We start from the raw sequence: 15,947 nt of genomic DNA, 5'->3' as shown, positions 1-15,947 counted from the left end.
CTGACCCCAACACCACAGCATTGCTTCAGGCCCTAATCTGGTTGCGGCACGGCACGCCGAGCCTTTGGTTAATTCCTCTTCTTGGTGGGAAATGAGAGTTAAATTTGCCCGTCCAGACACCTCCAGCTAGTCTCTCATTGGTTCTCCCTATTCCTGTTCATATTCCGCAGAAATTGCAAACTGGGCCAAACAGGAGTTTAAAGGCACTGACTCTCCAAGTCGGGAGAGTGTTAGTAAAGCGTCTGGAATGTTGCACCCTAGTACCAGGTGACGAAAACTGAGACATATTTGAACACGTCTCCCGATCACACGGTTTATCATACTCTGGGTTCCACATGCATGTTTTAGCTAAAGGAAGAATACCTTAAACCTTGAGAGTTGAGACCCGTGGAATGGGTACCATGCAATGTGGCTCCAAAGCGTCTTCATTTGCTCACCGAACCTCTCCAATCCTATCACTGCTGCGTTTATGCCCCTGTACACTCGCTTGATTCTCTTTCGGAGACATAGCAATCCATAGGTTTTATGATACTTACTAGTCAGGTACATTCTTAGGCGTTTAATATGAGGTGTTGAGTCCATTTCGTTGAGCAAGGAGTAGCTCTTGTCTATTCCATATTTGGCTTAAGGAACTTTATCTGTGCTCATTTCAATCTCTGGTTTTATGCAGCACCCCAACTCACCTTTCTCCTTAAGCAAGCATAAGTTGGTTTTCTAAATTTGAGACCCTGTTCTGTTTTGGAATTCAGTTCCTGTGTAGCCAAGTTTACATTCCGTGTATTAGTGATATCTTATGATGTTTCTTTTTCTGTGTGAATTATTTCAGTTAGAATCATCATACCTGAATCCACTCATTATGCTGCTACGGGCCTGATGACATAGATTTCATTGCTGAGTGATGTTGCATTGTACGTAAGTACCACAACTTCTTTATCCATTTTTCACTTTCTGAAATATTTAACTTGTACCGTAAACGATGTTCTTGTAAACAGAGCCGTCCCAAACTGTGGGGTGGCTGTGTCTTTCAGATTTCAATTTCCCTAAGCTATAGGACCATAAGTGGAAGTGCCCTAGGCTCTGTTGCTTTGTTTTTTAGATATTTTAGGAAACACCATACACTTCTCCCCAGTGGCTGTTGGCAATTTACATCCCGCCCATCAGCATAACAAGCCTCCCAGTTCTCCATGGCCTGTCCTCCCTTTCTGGATTTTACAGTTATTTCAGATGGACCTTTTGACTGGTGGGAAGTGAGACTTCATTGTAGTGCAGATTTTCTTTGCAAGCTGGCTTGGTTGGCCAAAAGGGGCGTATGCGTTTTTTCCTGAATATATTCAGGAAAAAACGCATACGCCCTTTTTGGCCAAGTGCATCATTGTGGACGTTCTGCCTCTTTTCCTATGCTTTAAATGCAATTCCAGTCTACCTCCTGAAATCGGGTTCCTGCAATTCTGCCCCGCTTTCAAGTCCTCTTGGCAGCCTTACTTCAGTATATTTTTGGACGATAGCTGTCATTTATAACTCTGTAGGTTTGTGAATTACAGTGCCCCTGAGCTCCTTTCTTCAACTCGCTTTCCTGTGAGCTGGCCGCAACACCGCACGATTGCTTCAGGCCCTTATCTGGTTCCGGCTCGGCGCGCTGAGCCTTTGGTTAATTCCTCTTCCTGGTGGGAAATGAGAGTTAAATTTGCCCGTCCAGACACCTCCAGCTAGTCTCTCATTGGTTCTCCCTATTCCTGTTCATCTTCCGCAGAAATTGCAAACTGGGCCAAACAGGAGGTTAAAGGCACTGACTCTCCAAGTCGGGAGAGGGTTAGTAAAGCGTCCGGAATGTTGCACCCGAGTACCAGGGGACGAAAACTGAGACATATTTGAACATGTCTCCCGACCACATGGTTGATCATACTCTGGTTTCCACATGCATGTTTTAGCTGAAGGAAGAATACCTTAAACCTGGAGAGTTGAGACCCGTGGAATGGGTACCATGCAATATGACTTCAAAGGGTCTTCATTTGCTCACCGAACCTCTCCAATGTTATCACTGCTGCGTTTATGCCCCTGTAAACACGCTTGATTCTCTTTCAGACATAGCCATCCATAGCTTTTAAGATACTTACTAGTCAGGTACGTTCTCAGGCGTTTAATATGGGGTGTTGAGTCCATTTTGTGGAGCAAGGAGTAGCTCATGTCTATTCCATATTTGGCTTAGGGAACTTTATCTGTGCTCATTTCAATCTCTGGTTTTATGCAGCACCCCAACTCACCTTTCCCCTTAAGCAAGCATAAGTTGGTTTTCTAAATTTGAGACCCTGTTGTGTTCTGTAATTCAGTTCCTGTGTAGCCAAGTTTACATTCCGTGTATTAGTGATATCTTATGATGTTTCTTTTTCTGTGTGACTTATTTCAGTTAGAATCATCATACCTGAATCCACTCATTATGCTGCTACGGGCCTGATGACATAGATTTCATTGCTGAGTGATGTTGCATTGTACGTAAGTACCACAACTTCTTTATCCATTTTTCACTTTCTGCGATATTGAACTTGTACCGTAAACGAGGTTCTTGTAAACAGAGCCGTCCCAAACTTTGGGGTGGCTGTGTCTTTTTGATTTTAATTTCCCTAAGCTATAGGACCATAAGTGGAAGTGCCCTAGGCTCTGTTGCTTTGGTTTTTAGATGTTTCAGGAAACACCATACACTTCTCCCCAGTGGCTGTTGGCAATTTACATCCCTCTCATCAGCATAACAAGGCTCCCAGTTCTCCATGGCCTGTCCTGCCTTTCTGGATTTTACACTTTTTTCAGATGGCCCTTTTGACCGTGGGGGAAGTGAGAATTCATTGTAGTGCAGATTTCCTTTGCAAGCTTGCCTGGTTGGCCAAAAAGGGCGTATGCGTTTTTTCCTGAATATATTCAGGAAAAAACGCATACGCCCTTTTTGGCCAAGTGCATCATTGTGGACGTTCTGCCTCTTTTCCTATGCTTTAAATGCAATTCCAGTCTACCTCCTGAAATCGGTTTCCTGCAATTCTGCCCCTCTTTCAAGTCCTCTTGGCAGCCTTACTTCAGTATATTTTTGGACGATAGCTGTCATTTATAACTCTGCAGGATTGTGAATTTCAGAGCCTCTGAGCTCCTTTCTTCAACTCGCTTTCTTGTGAGCTGGCCCCAACACCGCAGGATTGCTTCAGGCCCTAATCTGGTTCTGGCACGGCACGCTGAGGCTTTGGTTAATTCCTCTTCCTGGTGGGAAATGAGAGTTAAATTGCCCATCCAGACACCTCCAGCTAGTCTCTCATTGGTTCTCCCTATTCCTGTTCATCTTCCACAGGAATTGCAAACTGGGCCAAACAGGAGGTTAAAGGCACTGACTCTCCAAGTCGGGAGAGTGTTAGTAAAGCGTCTGGAATGTTGCACCCGAATACCAAGGGCCGAGAACTGAGACATATTTGAACACGTCTCCCGATCACATGGTTGATCATACTCTGGGTTCTACATGCATGATTTAGCTGAAGGAAGAATACCTTAAACCTGGGTAGTTGAGACCCGTGGAATGGGTACCATGCAATATGAATTCAAAGGGTCTTCATTTGCTAACCAAACCTCACCAATCCTATCACTGCTGCGTTTATGCCACTGGACACACGCTTGATTCTCTTTCAGAGACATAGCAATCCATAGGTTTTATGATACTTACTAGTCAGGTACATTCTTATGCGTTTAATATTGGGTGTTGAGTCCATTTCGTTGAGCAAGTAGTAGCTCTTGTCTATTCCATATTTGGCTTATGGAACGGTATCTGTGCTCATTTCAATCTCTGGTTTTATGCAGCACCCCAACTCACCTTTCCCCTTAAGCCAGCATAAGTTGGTGTTCTAAATTTGGGACCCTGTTCTGTTTTGTAATTCAGTTCCTGTGTAGCCAAGTTTACAGTCCGTGTATTAGTGATATCTTATGATGTTTCTTTTTCTCTGTGACTTATTACAGTTAGAATCATCATACCTGAATCCACTCATTATGCTGCTATGGGCCTGATGACATAGATTTCATTGCTGAATGATATTGCATTGTACGTAACTACCACACTTTCTTTATCCATTTTTCGCTTTATGAAATATTGATCTTGTACCGTAAACCAGGTTCTTGTAAATAGAGCCGTCCCAAACATTGGAGTGGCTGAGTCTTTTTGATTTTAATTTCCCTAAGCTATAGGACCATAAGTGGAAGTGCCCTAGGCTCTGTTGCTTTGTTTTTTAGATGTTTCAGGAAACACCATACACTTCTCCCCAGTGGCTGTTGGCAATTTACATCACGCACATCAGCATATGAAGGCTCCCAGTTCTCCATGGCCTGTCCTGCCTTTCTGGATTTTACACTTTTTTCAGATGGCCCTTTTGAGCAGGGGGAAATGAGACTTCATTGTAGTGCAGATTTCCTTTGCAAGCTTGCTTGGTTGACCAAAAAGGGCATATGCGTTTTTTCCTGAATATATTCAGGAAAAAAGGCATATGCACTTTTTGGCCAAATGCATCATTGTGGACGTTGTGCCTCTTTTCCTATGCTTTAAATGCAATTCCAGTCTACCTCCTGAAATCGGTTTCCTGTAATTCTGACCCACTTTCAAGTCCTGTTGGCAGCCTTACTTCAGTATATTTTTGGACGATAGCTGTCATTTATAACTCTGCAGGTTTGTGAATTACAGTGCCCCTGAGCTCCTTTCTTCAACTCGCTTTCTTGTGAGCTAGCCGCAACCCCGCAGGATTGCTTCAGGCCCTAATCTGGTTTCGGCACGGCATGCTGAGCCTTTGGTTCATTCCTCTTCCTGGTGGGAAATGAGAGTTAAATTTGCCCGTCAAGACACCTCCAGCTAGTCTCTCATTGGTTCTCCCTATTCCTGTGCATCTTCCGCAGAAATTGCAAACTGGGCCAACCAGGAGGTTAAAGGCACTGACTCTCCAAGTCGAGAGAGGGTTAGTAAAGCGTCTGGAATGTGGCACCCGAGTACCAGGGGACGAAAACTGAGACATATTTGAACACGTCTCCTAATCACACGTTTGATCATACTCTGAGTTCCACATGCATGTTTTAGCTGAAGAAAGCATACCTTAAACCTGGAGAGTTGAGACCCGTGGAATGGGTACCATGCAATATGACTTCAAAGGGTCTTCATTTGCTCACCGAACCTCTCCAATCCTACCACTGCTGCGTTTATTCCCCTGTGCACATGCTTGATTCTCTTTCGGAGACATAGCAATCTCTAGGTTTTAAGATACTTACTAGTCAGGTACATTCTCAGGCGTTTAATATGAGGTGTTGAGTCCATTTCGTTGAGCAAGGAGTAGCTCTTGTCTATTCCATATTTGGCTTAAGGAACTTTATCTGTGCTCATTTCAATCTCTGGTTTTATGCAGCACCCCAACTCACCTTTCTCCTTAAGCAAGCATAAGTTGGTTTTCTAAATTTGAGACCCTGTTCTGTTTTGGAATTCAGTTCCTGTGTAGCCAAGTTTACATTCCGTGTATTAGTGATATCTTATGATGTTTCTTTTTCTGTGTGAATTATTTCAGTTAGAATCATCATACCTGAATCCACTCATTATGCTGCTACGTTCCTGATAACATAGATTTCATTGCTGAGTGATATTGCATTGTACGTAAGTACCACAACTTCTTTATCCATTTTTCACTTTCTGAAATATTTAACTTGTACCGTAAACGATGTTCTTGTAAACAGAGCCGTCCCAAACTTTGGGGTGGCTGTGTCTTTCAGATTTCAATTTCCCTAAGCTATAGGACCATAAGTGGAAGTGCCCTAGGCTCTGTTGCTTTGTTTTTTAGATATTTTAGGAAACACCATACACTTCTCCCAAGTGGCTGTTGGCAATTTACATCCCGCCCATCAGCATAACAAGCCTCCCAGTTCTCCATGGCCTGTCCTCCCTTTCTGGATTTTACAGTTATTTCAGATGGACCTTTTGACTGGTGGGAAGTGAGACTTCATTGTAGTGCAGATTTCCTTTGCAAGCTGGCTTGGTTGGCCAAAAGGGGCGTATGCGTTTTTTCCTGAATATATTCAGGAAAAAACGCATACGCCCTTTTTGGCCAAGTGCATCATTGTGGACGTTCTGCCTCTTTTCCTATGCTTTAAATGCAATTCCAGTCTACCTCCTGAAATCGGGTTCCTGCAATTCTGCCCCGCTTTCAAGTCCTCTTGGCAGCCTTACTTCAGTATATTTTTGGACGATAGCTGTCATTTATAACTCTGTAGGTTTGTGAATTACAGTGCCCCTGAGCTCCTTTCTTCAACTCGCTTTCCTGTGAGCTGGCCGCAACACCGCACGATTGCTTCAGGCCCTTATCTGGTTCCGGCTCGGCGCGCTGAGCCTTTGGTTAATTCCTCTTCCTGGTGGGAAATGAGAGTTAAATTTGCCCGTCCAGACACCTCCAGCTAGTCTCTCATTGGTTCTCCCTATTCCTGTTCATCTTCCGCAGAAATTGCAAACTGGGCCAAACAGGAGGTTAAAGGCACTGACTCTCCAAGTCGGGAGAGGGTTAGTAAAGCGTCCGGAATGTTGCACCCGAGTACCAGGGGACGAAAACTGAGACATATTTGAACATGTCTCCCGACCACATGGTTGATCATACTCTGGTTTCCACATGCATGTTTTAGCTGAAGGAAGAATACCTTAAACCTGGAGAGTTGAGACCCGTGGAATGGGTACCATGCAATATGACTTCAAAGGGTCTTCATTTGCTCACCGAACCTCTCCAATGTTATCACTGCTGCGTTTATGCCCCTGTAAACACGCTTGATTCTCTTTCAGACATAGCCATCCATAGCTTTTAAGATACTTACTAGTCAGGTACGTTCTCAGGCGTTTAATATGGGGTGTTGAGTCCATTTTGTGGAGCAAGGAGTAGCTCATGTCTATTCCATATTTGGCTTAGGGAACTTTATCTGTGCTCATTTCAATCTCTGGTTTTATGCAGCACCCCAACTCACCTTTCCCCTTAAGCAAGCATAAGTTGGTTTTCTAAATTTGAGACCCTGTTGTGTTCTGTAATTCAGTTCCTGTGTAGCCAAGTTTACATTCCGTGTATTAGTGATATCTTATGATGTTTCTTTTTCTGTGTGACTTATTTCAGTTAGAATCATCATACCTGAATCCACTCATTATGCTGCTACGGGCCTGATGACATAGATTTCATTGCTGAGTGATGTTGCATTGTACGTAAGTACCACAACTTCTTTATCCATTTTTCACTTTCTGCGATATTGAACTTGTACCGTAAACGAGGTTCTTGTAAACAGAGCCGTCCCAAACTTTGGGGTGGCTGTGTCTTTTTGATTTTAATTTCCCTAAGCTATAGGACCATAAGTGGAAGTGCCCTAGGCTCTGTTGCTTTGGTTTTTAGGTGTTTCAGGAAACACCATACACTTCTCCCCAGTGGCTGTTGGCAATTTACATCCCTCTCATCAGCATAACAAGGCTCCCAGTTCTCCATGGCCTGTCCTGCCTTTCTGGATTTTACACTTTTTTCAGATGGCCCTTTTGACCGTGGGGGAAGTGAGAATTCATTGTAGTGCAGATTTCCTTTGCAAGCTTGCCTGGTTGGCCAAAAAGGGCGTATGCGTTTTTTCCTGAATATATTCAGGAAAAAACGCATACGCCCTTTTTGGCCAAGTGCATCATTGTGGACGTTCTGCCTCTTTTCCTATGCTTTAAATGCAATTCCAGTCTACCTCCTGAAATCGGTTTCCTGCAATTCTGCCCCTCTTTCAAGTCCTCTTGGCAGCCTTACTTCAGTATATTTTTGGACGATAGCTGTCATTTATAACTCTGCAGGATTGTGAATTTCAGAGCCTCTGAGCTCCTTTCTTCAACTCGCTTTCTTGTGAGCTGGCCCCAACACCGCAGGATTGCTTCAGGCCCTAATCTGGTTCTGGCACGGCACGCTGAGGCTTTGGTTAATTCCTCTTCCTGGTGGGAAATGAGAGTTAAATTGCCCATCCAGACACCTCCAGCTAGTCTCTCATTGGTTCTCCCTATTCCTGTTCATCTTCCACAGGAATTGCAAACTGGGCCAAACAGGAGGTTAAAGGCACTGACTCTCCAAGTCGGGAGAGTGTTAGTAAAGCGTCTGGAATGTTGCACCCGAATACCAAGGGCCGAGAACTGAGACATATTTGAACACGTCTCCCGATCACATGGTTGATCATACTCTGGGTTCTACATGCATGATTTAGCTGAAGGAAGAATACCTTAAACCTGGGTAGTTGAGACCCGTGGAATGGGTACCATGCAATATGAATTCAAAGGGTCTTCATTTGCTAACCAAACCTCACCAATCCTATCACTGCTGCGTTTATGCCACTGGACACACGCTTGATTCTCTTTCAGAGACATAGCAATCCATAGGTTTTATGATACTTACTAGTCAGGTACATTCTTATGCGTTTAATATTGGGTGTTGAGTCCATTTCGTTGAGCAAGTAGTAGCTCTTGTCTATTCCATATTTGGCTTATGGAACGGTATCTGTGCTCATTTCAATCTCTGGTTTTATGCAGCACCCCAACTCACCTTTCCCCTTAAGCCAGCATAAGTTGGTGTTCTAAATTTGGGACCCTGTTCTGTTTTGTAATTCAGTTCCTGTGTAGCCAAGTTTACAGTCCGTGTATTAGTGATATCTTATGATGTTTCTTTTTCTCTGTGACTTATTACAGTTAGAATCATCATACCTGAATCCACTCATTATGCTGCTATGGGCCTGATGACATAGATTTCATTGCTGAATGATATTGCATTGTACGTAACTACCACACTTTCTTTATCCATTTTTCGCTTTATGAAATATTGATCTTGTACCGTAAACCAGGTTCTTGTAAATAGAGCCGTCCCAAACATTGGAGTGGCTGAGTCTTTTTGATTTTAATTTCCCTAAGCTATAGGACCATAAGTGGAAGTGCCCTAGGCTCTGTTGCTTTGTTTTTTAGATGTTTCAGGAAACACCATACACTTCTCCCCAGTGGCTGTTGGCAATTTACATCACGCACATCAGCATATGAAGGCTCCCAGTTCTCCATGGCCTGTCCTGCCTTTCTGGATTTTACACTTTTTTCAGATGGCCCTTTTGAGCAGGGGGAAATGAGACTTCATTGTAGTGCAGATTTCCTTTGCAAGCTTGCTTGGTTGACCAAAAAGGGCATATGCGTTTTTTCCTGAATATATTCAGGAAAAAAGGCATATGCACTTTTTGGCCAAATGCATCATTGTGGACGTTGTGCCTCTTTTCCTATGCTTTAAATGCAATTCCAGTCTACCTCCTGAAATCGGTTTCCTGTAATTCTGACCCACTTTCAAGTCCTGTTGGCAGCCTTACTTCAGTATATTTTTGGACGATAGCTGTCATTTATAACTCTGCAGGTTTGTGAATTACAGTGCCCCTGAGCTCCTTTCTTCAACTCGCTTTCTTGTGAGCTAGCCGCAACCCCGCAGGATTGCTTCAGGCCCTAATCTGGTTTCGGCACGGCATGCTGAGCCTTTGGTTCATTCCTCTTCCTGGTGGGAAATGAGAGTTAAATTTGCCCGTCAAGACACCTCCAGCTAGTCTCTCATTGGTTCTCCCTATTCCTGTGCATCTTCCGCAGAAATTGCAAACTGGGCCAAACAGGAGGTTAAAGGCACTGACTCTCCAAGTCGAGAGAGGGTTAGTAAAGCGTCTGGAATGTGGCACCCGAGTACCAGGGGACGAAAACTGAGACATATTTGAACACGTCTCCTAATCACACGTTTGATCATACTCTGAGTTCCACATGCATGTTTTAGCTGAAGAAAGCATACCTTAAACCTGGAGAGTTGAGACCCGTGGAATGGGTACCATGCAATATGACTTCAAAGGGTCTTCATTTGCTCACCGAACCTCTCCAATCCTACCACTGCTGCGTTTATTCCCCTGTGCACATGCTTGATTCTCTTTCGGAGACATAGCAATCTCTAGGTTTTAAGATACTTACTAGTCAGGTACATTCTCAGGCGTTTAATATGGGGTGTTGAGTCCATTTCATTGAGCAAGGAGTAGCTCTTGTCTATTACATATTTGGCTTAGGGAACTTTATCTGTGCTCATTTCAATCACTGGTTTTATGCAGCACCCCAACTCACGTTTCCCCTTAATCAAGCATATGTTGGTTTTCTCAATTTGAGACCCTGTTCTGTTTTGTAATTCAGTTCCTGTGTAGCCAAGTTTACATTCCTTGTATTAGTGATATCTTATGATGTTTCTTTTTCTGTGTGACTTATTTCAGTTAGAACCATCATACCTGAATCCACTCATTATGCTGCTATGGGCTTGATGACATAGATTTCATTGCTGAGTGATATTGCATTGTACGTAAGTACCACAACTTCTTTATCCATTTTTCACTTTCTGCAATATTGAACTTGTACCGTAAACGAGGTTCTTGTAAACAGAGCTGTCCCAAACTTTGGGGTGGCTGTGTCTTATTGATTTTAATTTCCCTAAGCTATAGGACCATAAGTGGAAGTGCCCTAGGCTCTGTTGCTTTGTTTTTTAGATGTTTCAGGAAACACCATACACTTCTCCATAGTGGCTGTTGGCAATTTACATCCCGCCCATCAGCATAACAAGGCTCCCAGTTCTCCATGGCCTGTCCTGCCTTTCTGGATTTTACACTTTTTCAGATGGCCCCTTTGACCGGGGGGAAGTGAGACTTCATTGTAGTGCAGATTTCCTTTTCAAGCTTGCTTGGTTGGCCAAAAAGCGCGTATGCGATTTTTTCTGAATATATTCAGGAAAAAACGCATACGCCCTTTTTGGCCAAGTGCATCATTGTGGACGTTCTGCCTCTTTTCCTATGCTTGCAATGCAATTCCAGTCTACCTCCTGAAATCGGTTTCTTGCAATTCTGCCCCGCTTTCAAGTCCTCTTGGCAGCCTTACTTCAGTATATTTTTGGACGATAGCTGTCATTTATAACTCTGCAGGTTTGTGAATTACAGTGTCCCTGAGCTCCTTTCTTCAACTCGCTTTCTTGTGAGCTGGCCGCAACACCGCAGGATTGCTTCCGGCTCTAATCTGGTTTCGGCACGGCATGCTGAGCCTTTGGTTAATTCCTCTTCCTGGTGGGAAATGAGAGTTAAATTTGCACGTCCAGACACCTGCAGCTAGTCTCTCATTGGTTCTCCCTATTCCTGTTCATCTTCTGCAGAAATTGCAAACTGGGCCAAACAGGAGGTTAAAGGCACTGACTCTCCAAGTCGGGAGAGGGTTAGTAAAGCGTCTGGAATGTTGCACCCGAGTACCAGGGGACGACAACTGAGACATATTTGAACACGTCTCCCGATCACACGGTTGATCATACTCTGGGTTCCACATGCATGTTTTAGCTGAAGGAAGAATACCTTAAACCTGGAGAGTTGAGACCCGTGGAATGGGTACCATGCAATATGACTTCAAAGGGTCTTCATTTGCTCACCGAACCTCTCCAATCCTATCACTGCTGCGTTTATGCCCCTGTACACACGCTTGATTCTCTTTCGGAGAAATAGCCATCCATAGGTTTTAAGATACTTACTAGTCAGGTACATTCTTAGGCGTTTAATATGTGGTGTTGAGTCCATTTCATTGTGCAAGGAGTAGCTCTTGTCTATTCCATATTTGGCTTAAGGAACTTTATCTGTGCTCATTTCAATCTCTCGTTTTATGCAGCACCCCAACTCACCTTTCCCCTTAAGCAAGCATAAGTTGGTTTTCTAAATTTGAGACCCTGTTCTGTTTTGTAATTCAGTTCCTGTGTAGCCAAGTTTACATTCCGTGTGTTAGTGATATCTTATGATGTTTCTTTTTCTGTGTGACTTATTTCAGTTAGAATCATCATACCTGAATCCCCTCATTATGCTGCGATGGGCCTCATGTCATAGATTTCTTTGGTGAGTGATATTGCCTTGTACGTAAGTACCACAACTTCTTTATCCATTTTTCACTTTCTGTGATATTGAACTTGTACTGTAAATGATGTTCTTGTAAACAGAGTCGTCCCAAACTTTGGGGTGGCTGTGTCTTTTTGATTTTAATTTCCCTAAGCTATAGGACCATAAGTGGAAGTGCCCTTGGCTCTGTTGCTTTGTTTTTTAGATGTTTCAGGAAACACCATACACTTCTCCACAGTGGCTGTTGGCAATTTATATCCTGCCCATCAGCATAACAAGGCCTCCAGTTCTCCATGGCCTGTCCTGCCTTTCTGGATTTTACACTTTTTTCAGATGGCCCTTTTGATCGGGGGGAAGTGAGACTTCATTGTAGTGCAGATTTCCTTTGCAAGCTTGCTTGGTTGGCCTAAAAGGGCGTATGCGTTTTTTCCTGAATATATTCAGGAAAAAACGCATACGCCCTTTTTGGCCAAGTGCATTATTGTCGACGTTCTACCTCTTTTCCTGTGCTTTAAGTGCAATTCCAGTCTACCTCCTCAAATCGGTTTCCTGCAATTCTGCCCCGATTTCAAGTCCTCTTGGCAGCCTTACTTCAGTATATTTTTGGACGATAGCTGTCATTTATAACTCTGCAGGTTTGTGAATTACAGTGCCCCTGAGCTCCTTTCTTCAACTTCCTTTCTTGTGAGCTGGCCGAAACACCGCAGGATTGCTTCAGGCCCTAATCTGGTTTTGGCACGTCACGCTGAGCCTTTATTTAATTCCTCTTCCTAGTGGGAAATGAGAGTTAAATTTGCCCGTCCAGACACCTCCAGCTAGTCTCTCATTGGTTCTCCCTATTCCTGTGCATCTTCCGCAGAAATTGCAAACTGGGCCAAATAGGAGGTTAAAGGCACTGACTCTCCAAGTCGGGAGAGGGTTAATAAAGCGTCTGCAATGTTGCACCCCAGTACCAGGGGATGACAACTGAGACATATTTGAACACGTCTCCCGATCACACGGTTGATCATACTCTGGGTTCCACATGCATGTTTTAGCTGAAGGAAGAATACCTTAAACCTGGAGAGTTGAGACCCGTGGAATGGGTACCATGCAATATGACTTCAAAGGGTCTTCATATGCTCACCGAACCTCTCCAATCCTATCACTGCTGCGTTTATGCCCCTGTACACACGCTTGATTCTCTTTCGGAGACATAGCCATCCGTAGGTTTTAAGATACTTACTAGTCAGGTACATTCTCAGGCGTTTAATATGGGGTGTTGAGTCCATTTCGTTGAGCAAGGAGTAGCTCTTGTCTATTCCATATTTGGCTTAAGGAACTTTATCTGTGCTCATTGCAATCTCTGGTTTTATGCAGTACCCCAACTCACCTTTCCCCTTAAGCAAGCATAAGTTGGTTTTCTAAATTTGAGACCCTGTTCTGTTTTGTAATTCAGTTCCTGTGTAGCCAAGTTTACATTCCGTGTATTAGTGATATCTTATGATGTTTCTTTTTCTGTGTGACTTATTTCAGTTAGAATCATCATACCTGAATCGACTCATTATGCTGCAACGGGCCTGATGACATAGATTTCATTGCTGCGTGATATTGCATTGTACGTAAGTACCACAACTTCTTTATCCATTTTTCATTTTCTGCGATAATGACCTTGTCCTGTAAACGAGGTTCCTGTAAAGAGAGCCATCCCAAACTTTGGGTTGGCTGTGTCTTTTTGATTTTAATTTCCCTAAGCTATAGGACCATAAGTGGAAGTGCCCTAGGCTCTGTTGCTTTGTTTTTTAGATGTTTCAGGAAACACCATACACTTCTCCCAAGTGGCTGTTGGCAATTTACATCCCCACCATCAGCATAACAGGGCACCCAGTTCTCCATGGCCTGTCCTGCCTTTCTGGATTTTACACTTTTTTCAGATGGCCCTTTTGACCTGGGGGAAGTGAGACTTCATTGTTGTGCAGATTTCCTTTGCAAGCCTGCTTGGTTGGCCAAAAAGGGAGTACGCGTTTTTTCGTAAATATATGCAGGAAAAAACGCATACGCACTTTTTGGCCAAGTGCATCATTGTGGACGTTCTGCCTCTTTTCCTATGCTTTATATGCAATTCCAGTCTACCTCCTGAAATCGGTTTCCTGCAATTCTGCCGCTCTTTCAAGTCCTCTTGGCAGCCTTACTTCAGTATATTTTTGGACGATAGCTGTCATTTATAACTCTGCAGGTTTGTGAATTACAGTGCCCATGAGCTCCTTTCTTCAACTCGCTTTCTTGTGAGCTGGCCGCAACCCCGCAGGATTGCTTCAGGCCTTAATCTGGTTCCGGCATGGCACGCTGAGCCTTTCATTAATTCCTCTTCCTGGTGGGAAATGAGAGTTAAATTTGCCCGTCCAGACACCTCCAGCTAGTCTCTCATTTGTTCTCCCTTTTCCTGTTCATCTTCCACAGAAATTGCAAACTGGGCCAAACAGGAGTTTAAAGGCACTGACTCTCCAAGTCAGGAGAGTGTTAGTAAAGCGTCTGGAATGTTGCATCCGAGTACCAGGGGACGAAAACTGAGACATATTTGAACACGTCTCCCGATCACACAGTTGATCATACTCTGGGTTCCACATGCATGTTTTAGCTGAAGGAACTATACCTTAAACCTGGAGAGTTGAGACCCGTGGAATGGGTACCATGCAATATGACTTCAAAGGGTCTTCATTTGCTCACCGAACCTCTCCAATCCTATCACTGCTGAGTTTATGCCCCTGTACACATGCTTGATTCTCTTTCGGAGACATAGCAATCCATAGGTTTTAAGATATTTACTAGTCAGGTACATTCTTAGGCGTTTAATATGGGGTGTTGAGTCCATTTCGTTGAGCAAGGAGTAGCTCTTGTCTATTCCATATTTGGCTTAAGGAACTTTATCTGTGCTCATTTCAATCTCTGGTTTTATGCAGCACCCCAACTCACCTTTCCACTTAAGCAAGCATAAGTTGGTTTTCTCAGTTTGAGACCCCGTTCTGTTTTGTAATTCAGTTCCTAAGTAGCCAAGTTTACATTCCGTGTATTAGTGATATCTTATGATGTTTCTTTTTCTGTGTGACTTATTTCAGTTAGAATCATCATACCTGAATCCACTCATTATGCTGCTCTGGGCCTGATGACATAGATTTCATTGCTGAGTGATATTGCATTGTACGTAAGTACCACAAATTCTTTATCCATTTTTCACTTTCTGCGATATTGAACTTGTACCATAAACGAGGTTCTTGTAAACAGAGCCGTCCCAAACTTTGGGGTGGCTGTGTCTTTTTGATTTTAATTTCCCTAAGCTATAGGACCATAATTGAAAGTGCCCTAGGCTCTGTTGCTTTGTTTTTTAGATGTTTCAGGAAACACCATACACTTCTCCCGAGTTGCTGTTGGCAATTTACATCCCGCCCATCAGCATAACAAGGCTCCCAGTTCTCCATGGCCTGTCCTGCCTTTCTGGATTTTACATTTTTTTCAGATGGCCCTTTTGACCAGGGGGGAAGTGAGACTTCATTGTAGTGCAGATTTCCTTTGCAAGCTAGCTTGGTTGGCCAAAAAGGGCATATGCGTTTTTTCCTGAATATATTCAGGAAAAAACGCCTATGCCCTGTTTGGCCAGTGCATCATTGTGGACGTTCTGCCTCTTTTCCTATGCTTTAAACACAATTCCAGTCTACCTCCTGAAATCGGTTTCCTGCAATTCTGCTCCGCTTTCAAGTCCTCTTGGCAGCCTTACTTCAGTATATTTTTGTACGATAGCTGTCATTTATAAATCTGCAGGTTTGTGAATTACAGTGCCCCTGAGCTCCTTTCTTCAACTCCCTTTCCTGTGAGCTCTCCGCAACACGGCAGGATAGCTTCAGGCCCTAATGTGGTTCCGGCACGGCACGCTGAGCCTTTGGTAAATTCCTCTTCCTGGTGGGAAATGAGAGTTAAATTTGCCCGTCCAGACACCTCCAGCTAGTCTCTCATTGGTTAACCCTATT

At 43.7% G+C, this 15,947-nt stretch overlaps 2 long non-coding RNA genes across 4 annotated transcripts in view; one reads left to right on the top strand and one right to left on the bottom strand.

Annotated features, from left to right (window-relative positions):
- LOC125965018 (uncharacterized) overlaps positions 1–15,947 on the top strand; it is a 171,873-nt gene that overhangs the window by 100,698 nt on the left and 55,228 nt on the right. The window contains exon 2 of one of the 3 annotated variants that reach the window (XR_007478450.1): positions 8,251–8,317. The exons of 1 other annotated variant lie outside the window; for it this stretch is intronic. This is a non-coding gene — a long non-coding RNA (uncharacterized LOC125965018). Of the gene's footprint in view, positions 1–3,512; positions 3,580–8,250; positions 8,318–15,947 lie in introns of all 3 variants that reach the window. One more of the 3 variants, XR_007478449.1, reaches the window with a different exon arrangement.
- LOC125965019 (uncharacterized) overlaps positions 1–15,947 on the bottom strand; it is a 183,344-nt gene that overhangs the window by 120,257 nt on the left and 47,140 nt on the right. The gene's annotated exons all lie outside the window — the stretch shown is intronic.

This window comes from Orcinus orca, chromosome 7 (assembly GCF_937001465.1).
Source record: "Orcinus orca chromosome 7, mOrcOrc1.1, whole genome shotgun sequence".
Classification (NCBI taxonomy): Eukaryota; Metazoa; Chordata; class Mammalia; order Artiodactyla; family Delphinidae; genus Orcinus; species Orcinus orca.
The sequence above is the reverse complement of the archived record's forward strand: the minus strand, read 5'-3'. Positions and strand labels throughout refer to the sequence as shown.